At 33.0% G+C, this 12436-nt stretch overlaps 1 protein-coding gene across 2 annotated transcripts in view; it reads left to right on the top strand.

Moving 5' to 3' along the window:
• LOC109449436 (multiple epidermal growth factor-like domains protein 6) overlaps positions 1–12436 on the top strand; it is a 717515-nt gene that overhangs the window by 697633 nt on the left and 7446 nt on the right. The gene's annotated exons all lie outside the window — the stretch shown is intronic.

A 12436-nucleotide genomic window follows, 5' to 3' on the forward strand; every position in this document is an offset into this window, starting at 1 on the left:
CTACCCTTCTGACATTGCATAAAGCTATTACATTTCCATTGTCTCTATTCCTAATGCTGTTGTACTCCACTTCTTGTAAATATATATATATGTATATATACATATATATGTATGTATGTATATATATATATATATATATATATATATATATATATATATATAAAATTATAGTTGAGATTCATTATTGTTCAGCTTCAGCTTCAGATGTACAGTGCAGTGATCAGGCATGTACATCATCTCTGAAGTGGTCTCCCTAATAAAACAAGTGTCCATTAGATACCCTACAAAATCTTTACAACATTATTGATTACATTCCCCAAATTGACTTTTGCATCCCCGTGGCAATCTGGTAGTTACCAGTTGTGCTTTCTAATCCCCTTATCTTCCCCCTTATCCCCATCTCCCCCTCCCATCTAGCAACCCTCAGTTTTTCCTCTATGTCTCTGAGACTGTTTCTGATTAGTTCATTCATTTATTCTTTTCTTTAGATTCCACATATAAGTGAGATCATATGGTATTTCTCTTTCTCTGTCTGACTTATTTCACTTAGCATAATGTTCCATCCATATTGCTGCAAATGGTAAAATTTCATTCTTTATGGCTGTGTAATACTCCATTGTATAAAGGTACCACAGTTTCTTAATCCAGTGGTCTACCGATGGGCATTTTGGTTGTTTCCATGTCTTGGCTGTTGTGTATAGTCCTGCAATAAACATTGGGGTACATAGATTGTTTTGAACTAGAGTTTTGGATTTCTCCAGATAGATACCTAGGAGTGGAATTGCTGGGTCATAAGGTAGTTCCATTTTCAGTTTTTTGAGATACCTCTATACCATTTTCCATAGTGGCTGCACCAATCTGCAATCCCACCAACAGTGCTAATTATGGTGTTTTTAGTCATAAATGGCTGACGAATTTTGTTAAATAATTTTTCTGCATCAACTTTAATCATCATGTGTTTTTTTCTCTTTCATTTTGTTGATATAATGAATTCCACTGATTGCTTTTCAGACGGTAAATCAAACATGCATTACTGGGATAAACCCTAACATGATATATCAGCTGTTTTAAAATTGTTGAATTTGATTTGCTAAAATTTTGTTAAACATTTTTACATTGATATTTATGAGGGTTACTGCTCTGTAGTTTTATTTGTTTTGTTTTGTTTTTCCTTGAAAAGTCTTGTTTTGAGCATAAATTTGCTAGTGAAGCTATCTGGGTCTGGAATTTACTTTGGGGAAGTTTTTTAATTACAAATTCAGTTTCTTTAATAGATATAAAACCTTTCAGGTTTCTATTTATTTTTGAGACAATTTTGGTAATTTGTGTCTTTAAAATATTTGTGCATTTCATTGAAGTTGTCAAATTTATTACCACAAAATTGTACATAATATTGCCTAGTATTCCTTATATTAGTAATTTTGGTATTTTTTTCTTTTTTCTTTGATCGTTCTAGCTCAGGATTCATGAATTCTTCAAAATACTTATCAAAATTTTAAAATTACAGTTTTTTTAATCTAATTGCTACTATATATTGTCTATTTTCTGTTTCATTGATATCTGCTCTCATCTATATTATTTCTGTTCTTCTGCTTACTTTGAATTTAATTTGCTCTTTTTTATTTATATTTTTAATGTGGATGCTCAGATAATTGATTTTGAAACTTTTTCTTTGTTTTATATGAGCTTTGGAAACTATAGTTTTTCCTCCAGTGGCAGTTTGAGCTGCATCCCACACATTTTGATATATCTTTTTTTTTTTTTTTTTTAATTTTCATTTCCTTCAAAATGTTTTCTAATTTTAATTATGGCTTACTTTTGACTCATGGGATATGTAGAAGTTGTTGTTTATTTTACAAATATTTGGAGTTTGTCCATATATTTTTTGTTAGTTATTTCTAAATTAATTTCATTGTGGACAGACAACCATTAACCTCAATGAATTTATAAGGATTCATTATATTGTGGCAAATTGGTAATAATACATATTTTTAAGTATGGCTGGATTCCTGAGACAATATAAAAACATCTTCAAAAGCATTCAATAATTATTAATCTCTTGATTACTCAGGATTCTCTGAGAAACAGAACCAAAATATATGTATATTTTAAGGAATAGGCTCACACAATTACAGAGGCTGGCAAGTCCAAAATCTGAAGGGTGGGATGTCTGGAGATGCCGACAAGAGCTAATACAGCAAATCAAGTGCAAAATCCATCAAACTGGAGATCAGGAAGAAGCCATGATTATAGTTTAGTTCCAAAGGCCATGCAGAACACTCTTGCTCATGGGAAGTCAGACTTTTGTTTTGTTTTATTCGGGCCTTCAACTGAATGTGGCCCACTACATTACCTGCTTTACTCAGTCTCCCGATTTAAATTTTAATCACCCTCACAGAAACATCAAGAGTAATGTTTAATCACATATCTGGGCACTATGTTCTAGCCAAGTTAACATATTAAATTAATCAGCACTATGTCAGTCACAAAGTATGTACCATAGATACGAATGTCAGGCCACAAATCCAAGTGTACGAGAAGTTAAGTAGCTTCTATTTGGTCGTCCATTACTCTAGGTGGAATGGTAATTTACCTAAGGGATTTTGAGCAATTTCCCTATCCCTAGAAATATGTCAAGGTTGCTAAGATGCTGGTAGGGAGGTATAGTCATAGAGACTCTGTTAGTCATAGCCTCTATGACTAACATAAAGACTATGACAAGTATAGTCATAGAGACTATTCACAGGTTATCCCTAAGAAGCCCACAGCCACCACCTATGTGGCCTCTTCAGGTCTTAGGAACCTCAGCAGCCTCAGTGCCTCTCTGTATAGATTTAGAATTTTCTAACAAACTCACCTGCACAAATGTCTGTTAAGTAATGTAATCCAGGGCCTTGGTGTCTAGTTGAATGAGGAGAGAAAAAGGATAATAATACACAGATAAAAGATATAAATTAATATCTGAAATTTTGTAATCAGCCTTGGAAGCTTTAGTTGAATAGTTTATGAACTAATTAAGTATTCAAAATGCTCTGTGTTCATTTATTTATGCATATATACATTGATTCATTTATTATTTCAACATCCTAATCATCTATTATATTTGTATTGTTAGACTCGGTGCTAAAATATTGACATGAAGGAGAAAGTATTCTTGTCCTGAAGCTCATTTGGGAGTAAGAGACATATAAGAAATACAGAACAAAATAACCTCCAATGGCTCAAGTCTGAATTCTGGCAGTCAGCTTTGTCTACTCCTTCTCCTTTAATGTCCACATATAATCATTCCTATTGATTTCACCCCTACACATATATATTGACTTTTCAAACTTCTTTCTGTCTCCCTTGCAACAATCCTAATACAAACCACCATCAGCTCTTGCCTGGACTTCAGATGTAACTTCCAAACAGATCTTCCTGAATCCATTCTTTTCCTTCAAATGCATTCTCCACGGTAGGCAAATGACCTTTTAAAAGCCAGAACAGTTCATGCGGTTCCCTCCTTAAAAGTTTTCAATGATCTCCCATTGCTCTTCAGATAAAGTTCAAAATCCTTGAAATGACCTACAATGCTCTGTGTGATCCAACTCCTTTCTACCTCCATGTTTTGCTGCTCCCTTTCTAATTCACTCTATAAACCCTTTGGCCTTCTCTGTTCCTTGAGTATATCACATTCCTTCTCATCTCCAAGTTTTTGCATACTTGCACACACGCTGGTTCCTCTCTTTGGATGTTGTTCATCTCCTTTGTCTTTGGATATTGTCTGTATCCTTTCTCCACTCACTTAGATTCTCCCTTCTTTCTCTACCCTCCCACCTGCCAAACTCATTTTCTTTTCAGACTGAAAATTTGCGTTATCATAGAGGCTCTCTCTTTCCTCAACTCTAATATAGCACTCAGATCACTCTATTATATTCTTTCATGCTAAATTATAATTACACAATTGCACTTACATATTTATATACCTATCTATATATTATGTCTCTGCCCATGACCTGACTGCAAGCTTCATGATGTTAGAGGCTGTGTCTATTTTTCATTTTTTTTAAATTTTTTATCTTAAAGTCCCTACACAGTATCTGGCTATCGAATGAATGTAAAACAAATGTGAAAAATAATGCAACAGAGATACAAGAGATTTTGAATAATCAAGTGTCATGATTCATTTTGTTCGAAATGATGTCATTACCCATCTTCCATTACTCATGGAACCAAGAAGGATTATAAGAGAGGTCATGTTTTCCATTACCTTTAACACCATGCCCCTAAAGAGAATTAAGTGTAGTTCGTGTCTGCCATTGCCTGGTATTTCTCACTCTTTCCCTGCTTATTTAGCGTTCTTTTCTCCAAAATCACCCTTTTCTCTCCAGTTATGTAAGAAAATGTCTTCATGAAAGCCCATTTCCTCTCCTTGAAAATTTACATTTTAGAAAAGGACACTAAAGGACTTCTCACTCTCATGATGGAATTCTGACAACATTAGACATCAACATAAGGGATGATGTCTATTTTGATAGCCCTCCAGACTACGCTTAATGTGTCCATAAACGATACAGATTCTAGAATGTTGGTGATAGCCTTTCTACTTTGTCTCATTCTTGGAATCTTTTGAATTAGTCATGAGACACATAGGCAGACAATTCTGTTAGTGGCTTGATACAATGAGAATTTATTCTTAGGCATACAATAGTGTAATGCAGTATTCTGGGTTGAGTAGTTCTTCAGGCTTAGCTTTCTTCCAAGGAGAAATTCTCATGGTTTTGTTTTTGTGTAACTCTATCCTCTTCTAGGTGCTTGGAATTCTCCATACTCAGCCTACAGATGGGGAGAGACAATGTAAGGAGACAATGGAGGCTCATTTGTCAGGAGACTGTATAGGGTAACTCTGGAAATAGCTTACGTTAGTTCTATCCACATTGCATTGCAATAGAGCCTGGGAAGGATAAACAATTTGGTGAATAAATAGCAAGCTTCTGCCACATCTTTAAAGTGAAAGATTACTCCAAATCCTTAATATATCATCTAGAAACTCCCATATGTTCAGATCTATATTCTTACATTTCCCTCACACCAGCCTCAGGAGCCTGTGATCTTTACATATTTTTCAATGTAGTATTTTGAATAAAAGTTATTTTGTTGTGATCATAGTTGCTTTAATATAGGGAAGGGTGCCTAGAACTACAAAATATTATTTGGGACACAATTTGAAATATATTTCACGACTCCCATTCATCTAGACTCTGACTGTACTGGAATTTTCAAATAGCATTTAAGGAAAAGTGAACAAAAGACATCCTATTTGTAGAGTTTTTCCTGTACCTTACTTTGGTAAGAAGTAAAAGTATAATATTTACATAGCCACCAATTCCGTCTATGATGAGTACTTCATTTATTTAGAAAAAATAAAAATAAAACTGCTATAAAAGGTTTAGCTCTCCATGACTCTATCAACCTCCCCATTTCTAGTGAAAATAGAATAAACAAGACAAAAGTGTAGGCAGAGTCAATGAAGACAGAAATTAAAAGGTCAAAATATCTTATAGTCATTGCATCATTAATCCTACTATTTCTTTCCGATCTAAAAACTTTTTGTGGCTATTATGTCAGTCCTCTCTGATTCCACAAAGAACCACAGTTTATATATGTCTGGATCAAAAGCAAACCCCGGAAGCAAAACTTCCATAACATATGCAGAGCAGAAAACTCAATAAATAATTATAAATTGATGAACGTCTACCCTTTTGGATTAGCCTATTTGTACCATTAGTCTCACCCAGTTATTATTTGGTCAGCAAATCATTGTAATTTTAAGGGGTGAAAATGATAAATGCTGAGTTTCAAATATTCTAGAGAATTTTAATTCCCAACAATAAAGCCATGGCTCAACTAAGGTTAGCACCTAAGCTTAAAGCTTTCACTGCTATTTGATATCCACAGAGATTTCTTTCCCTTGCCCTGCAAAATTATTGATTTATCTTTTTTCTTAAAAATTGTTGAACTAAAGACGTAGAAAATTTGAGATTACCTTGGCTGAGTTGGATACGAGATACTGAATGTACCAATAAGTATCAGATTTCAAAAGATCTTTTGTTTCTTTCTTCAAATAATAAGCATAATGCGTATTTCTCAAATCCCTTACAAAAACAAGCTTCTGTGACATGGTTCCAATAGTTTCATCTTAATATGTTTTAAAAGACCATTTTAGAATCACTGATTTTTAGAACAGATGAAAATAGTTGGGAAAAAGCAGTGTGGAATGTGGTAAGATTCGCTTCTCTTGGTCTAAATTTATTTTAGAAACCTTGTAATAAAATATTCTAAATATAATACTGTCTTATATTCATTATATATGAAATATCATATAATTAATGATGTTATATTCTAAATATCACACCAGATTATACCCATCAATATTTCCCAATTAGCTGTTAACAGCAGAACAGGGAGATTACCTGATTAATTTTTGTATTTCCAGAACCTTGGACAATGCCTAACACACAGCAGACACTTGATAAGTGTGTGGTGAAAAATGAGTTAATTGATTTCTATTCTGTATTTATAAAAATAAAACAAAACAGAATGACTCATAATCTGATAAATAGCATAAAATAACTCACATTCCTTTTTTCTGGGCTATCCTCACCTCCTAACAACACAATTCTCAAATTCCACTGCAAAATATCACAACATGATTCCTAGTATAAGATACATGTGGTACATAGTAAACTTTTAGTAATATGCATTTAGTGAATGATTGCATGAACAAATGTGACGCTCAATTTCTAAAAATAAAAAAAAAATAAACTATGTAAATTTGTGAATTGAGTTTAGATATGAAAATGCTCCTTTGGAAAATGTAGGATGATTTTCATGTAAATACAATTCTATATAGTTGGTGGAAATAATTAAAATGTGATAAAAATCTACTTAACCAATTTTGTATTTCACCAAGTTCTACTTTTGAAAATAGCATGGACCATTATTCAAATTTCAAATTTTGACACCATTAAAGAAATGTTATGCTTATAACACATAGTTTACTTTTTCGTTACATAACACATTGTTCATTTATTGCTTATTTATGATAAACCAGTCATTCCAAAGATATGGAAAATTATTATTTGTAATACTACTACCATCATTTATTGACTGTTTACTAAATTCCATACATTTTACACACAATATCATTAAAACAGCCTCTTATTGCATATCGATTTCTTTTTCCTGAGAATTTGTTATTTAAATGATATTTTAAAATTCTGTATATCTAAGACAATAAATTTTATGAGAACAGGAAATACATACATTGTTTATCACTACACACCCAGCATTTGGTATTGAATCAGTCACATATTAGTGAAGACAAATATTTATCAATAAATAAATGAACACTGCACAGTAAATATTATTGCCCCCACCTTACTTATAGAAATAACTTAGGTTTAGAAATAGTAATAAACTTGCCCAAGGTCACATAACAAGTGTGCCAGAACCTGAAGCCATATTTTTTAATCTCCAAATCCATGCTATTATATGCATGGTCTCTAGCTCTTGAAAGCAAGCACAATGTTTTTACTTCTTGGCTTAGTCTGTACAGGATGCTATGACAAACTACCACACTGGGTGGATTACACAGTAAACATTTATTTCTTGCAGCTCTGGAAATTGGAGCCTGGAAATTCCAAGATCAGGGTGCCAGCAGATTTGGTGCCTGCTTAGAGCCTGTTTCCATCTTCTCTCTGTGTTCTCACATGGCAGAAAAAGGCAAGAGAGCTCTTGGGGGTTCTTTTAAAGAGCACCGATCTCATATCCTACCAGATATTAAGAATTAAAATGAAGCTATAGTAAATAAGAAAGTGTGATATCAGCACATGAATAGACAGACTGACCCATAGGACAGACACAATACAGTTTCAAGCACAGAAGGAACCTTGGTATTACAGGGGTGGCATGGTAGATCCCTTGGGAAATAAAAGACTACTAAATAAATAAAAAGAAAAACTCAATTCACATTTAAAAATTAAATTGGCCCCTTCCACTCATTATGTTAAAACCGATTGCTAATGTTTTAAAGATTTATGTAAGAAATATAAAATTAAAAATTTTTGAAGAAAATGTAGGTGAGATCCCTCTGAAATTAGGGTAAAGAAGACTTTCTTACTGCATTAAAAGCACTGACCCCAAAAGAAAAAAAATTGATGAATATGATTACATTAACAACTTACGTGCCTCCAAAAACAATGAAAATACAAGTCACAAGCTCTGGAAAGATATTTGAAATATGATAACCAATAAAAAAATTATCTCAAATATTAAAAAGAAACCTCATTAGTCAATAATATAATTCCTCTCTAGAAAAGTGGGCACAAAGATATGAACAGAAGTTTCATTAAAAAGGAAACGTTTTTGTCAAGCAAAATCATGAAAAGAAGTTCAATTTCATCAGTAGTCAAGGATACGCAAATTAACATGTAGTGAGATAACCACTGTTTTACTCACTCAACTGGCAGAAACTAAGAATTTGACAGCACAATAATTGGAGAAAACATGGAAACTTAGTCATCGCTGCTATTAATTCTCTGTGCAGTATTAATTCATTTCAGTTAAATCCTTTTAAGTCTTATTTATTTGTTTCCTACCAGGACTCCATCTAATATACACATTTTTGCTTATGTCCTAGTTCTTAGGCTCATGGTTGTTAGGTATATTTTATTATTTTTAACACATTTGTTATTATATTTTATATCATTTATAATACATACTATACATATTTTATACATATTAAAAGGAAAATGTAACTTTTTAAAAACAATATGGCTGTTATCAATATAACAAATAAATTAAGAAATATGTGAATTTTATTTGTGTTTATACTTTTAAGTTCAAAGTAATTTAATTGGATAGAGTTTTATTGACACTAATCATATTTATAGATGAAAGTTTCTGAAGTACCTGAATTCCTGCATTTGTATAAAATAGGCTTCTGAAATGTCCCTATTTCTGAAATTCACTTGTAGTTCTCCTAAATGGTCACTATAATCAAGAAGAACACATTTTACAGATTTCAAAATTATTTACTCTTTGCAGTTCAAAAAAGTGCTTTTAAATATAGTTGACTCTCTCAGCAAGCTTGGGTGGTGGATGGATAAGGCACTTGTTAGAGGGACTATTTAAATAAACAGAAACTGAGTCTTCAAGAGGGTAAACGACCTACACAGGTCCATGCTCAGGCTAGTTGCATAGTTTGTACTATACTTGACTTTTCACTCTTTTGTCTACTCCCCCCACACACACACTATTTTACCTCTAAAGATAATAATAAGCTGGTAAGTCTGTGAAATGTTTCACCACTTTCAAAATGCTTTCCATATCACGTCATCTGTTTTGATTCTCACATTCACCCTTGAGTTTCTTTAACATATTTCTTTTCATAACATATGTATCATAATTTAAACCAAACATTATTAGCTATGAAAATATATCTTTCTTTTAAAAATGTTACTAGATAATCAAATCAAAGTTACAATAAAATAATCTTGGTTTTGTTTTATAGGCTCCACAATTGCATTTACTGATTTGTCTAAGAAATAAGTAAAAATAATTATTTTTGGAATTTCCTCTTTTTTTTTTTTTTTGAGAAAGCAAATGAATGAATGAAAAAAAGAATGAATGAATGATTTTTATCATTTAAACAGCTTCTGCTTTTCTGGGCTTTGTGAAGATAGAACAAAATGTGCTTCCCCCCTCTTATAGAAATCCACTAATTTTACATTTAGCAAAGTACAAAAGAAATCTTTCCAGAAATATTTCTTTAAATGTGCTATAGCATATAATGAGTTTTATTCAAATGAATAATGGATTATTATTAAAGAGTATGGTTTATTTTTATTCTTATTTATAAACATCCCGCTTAAATTTTTCTCACTCTTTCTCTAATATCCATGTGGTCTTGCTAGCTAATGGTAGTCTGGTTATAGGCAAACTACATTTCACATCTCATCAAACCCACCTGCTCACACTTGGCAGGGTTTGGCCTGAGTTGCTGCTCATTAGAGGCTCTGGCAGAGAGAAACGGTGGGTGGAAGAAGCAATGAAACCAGTTCCTGAAAAGTGAAACTGAGGTTTAGGTTTTATATGGGATTTTATTTGTTGAGTGGTTACACTGCTTTTCATTATACCAGATAACAGGTTGCTGGCAGCATATTTAAGAGATATGGAACTTTTAAGGGGCTGAACATGAAATTAAAGCTTGATGAAATGAATTCTAATCTGTGCCCCATAGTCATATGTGTGCCAGGAAATGTACATGTTGGTGCTTTAATTGTAATTGAGTTGTTCCCTTACAAGCAGCAACAGTATCCCCTTTGCTGCACATGGAGAATCTAGGAAACAATGCCATTAAGGGTTTATATGCCATCGTACGCTCCACTTTCTTCATAACATTACATAAGTTCTATAGGCATTTTCTGCCCCATTTACCAAACGGGCTCCAGTCAATGAAGTTTTTGCATTATATGCCCCCAGGGAAGAAAATAATGCAAGAGTTTTACTGTCCATGTTAATGCCATTTAATACATTACTCAAACACATGCTTCAGACCAACAGTTCTGATTACACAACTTTGGTTTAAAGTGGCTTCCAGACTGACTCCTTAACTGGCAACTTCTCAATAGCTCATGTCTTCCCAAACTTCTTTTTGGAGGACTTGGAAGGTCAAGGAGGTGCAGTTTGAGATGCTGCAAACACCCTGGGTTGTTTTCAATGTTATAACTTTATTGCTAAAAAGGAAAAGAAAAGGGTGTCCAGCCTGTTTGTTTTACTTTGTTTTTTTTTGTTTTTTGTTTTTTGTTTTTTTTAATGTGCATGTTTAAATGTCACTTAAACTGGAACTAATCCTCACCTACCTTTTAGGAGGCTGTCTTTGAAAAATGATTTAACATTCTAAAAATGATGTGAGTCCAAAAGTTAAAAATGGAAGTAGGAGTGAATAGTGAGGTAGAATAGCATTCCGTCTCTTTTTTGGAGGACTTGGATTTCACTCCACTCCTTTTGAGTAGAAGAAAACAGATCCGTCTTCTCTCTGTTTGGATAAGGAAGGGAAAGGGCTTAAAGAAGAGAAACATTTTCAATACCAGCTGTTCCCTAACTCAAGCCCTGCATAAATTTATTCTTTCCTGAGCTGGAGATATTTTTTTTTTTTTTTTTGGATGAGCTGGAGATATTATGACAAAACCTTAAAGCGAGTAGAAAATATAAAGTAAATCAATGATGCCAATTTTATGATTCTAAGTTACCAATTTTTTAGAGAAGAACAAAAGGCTAAGGGATAAATTCACAACCGTTCAATCCAGAATCAGTGATAAGAGCATAGTTATCTAACAAAATCTTTTGGCTCTTCTACAGTCAGAGAACTTTCAAGGTATATCTGTGTGATAAACCCCAGTTTCTAATTCTTTTCACAAGGGTCTCCAACATACTTACACAGTAATTACTAGATATGCAAATCAAATAAGACCATCTCAAGACTAAGCAACTAGGTCTTTTATTTTTGGGTAAGTGTGGTTTTATTATCTAGACATAATATAGTCTTACTACCAAGGTCATCATATTAAAACTGGTTACCCAGTCTTAATTTTTAGAGATTTTTTTTAACCAAGTTTAAGTTCTCATTTGAAAGATTTAACTCATAAGCATGTTGCTAACTAAATTTAAGTTTGGGATGTGTGTGCGTAAGCTCAGTAAGAAGTTAACTATTTCAATATAAAAATATAAATGAATAAGCATGCCAAATGGGAATTTAAAAATGTAGTTTCAGTATGGCCTCAAAAATTATTTATTTTGGCCCTTGACAGTATGTCCGCTTAAAGCTAATTTGTGGGACCTTTAGGCAAGCTAAAATTTTACCTTCCCCTGCCCCACCCAATTTTTTATAACAAAGCATTTGCTAGGAAACTTTTTTTTCTTGTCTTATCCAGCTGGATGCTCTCCTCCCTAAAATTTTCCATTTCTTTCAATGGCACTTATTTTTTGGATTGGCTTAAATGAAACTTTTGTCTTTTTCCCTATACTCTAGTATAGATTCTATATTATTGCCTGCATTTTTCATCCTTCCAAACCACCCTAAACCCTGCCATATGAAAGGTCATGGATTTTGGAACTCAACAGACTTGAGTACAAGCCCCGTTAGCATCACTTTGCTAGTACCTGCTCTTTTAAACTTAATATCGGGAGCATCAGTTTCCTCTTCCAGACAACAAAACAGTTTTGTATTAGGTTGGTGCAGAAGTAGTTACAGTTTTTGCCATTTTTAACCTTTTAAACCGCAATTACTTTTGCACCAACCTAATAATATAAGAATTGGAGACACTATACAAAGATTGTGTGCAACTGATGATAACTCTTAAAATCAGGAACTGAGGGAAGGTAGAATGAAGAT

The sequence above is a fragment of the Rhinolophus sinicus genome, chromosome 17, assembly GCF_057876585.1.
Source record: "Rhinolophus sinicus isolate RSI-liver-muscle chromosome 17, RSI-T2T, whole genome shotgun sequence".
Lineage (NCBI taxonomy): Eukaryota > Metazoa > Chordata > Mammalia > Chiroptera > Rhinolophidae > Rhinolophus > Rhinolophus sinicus.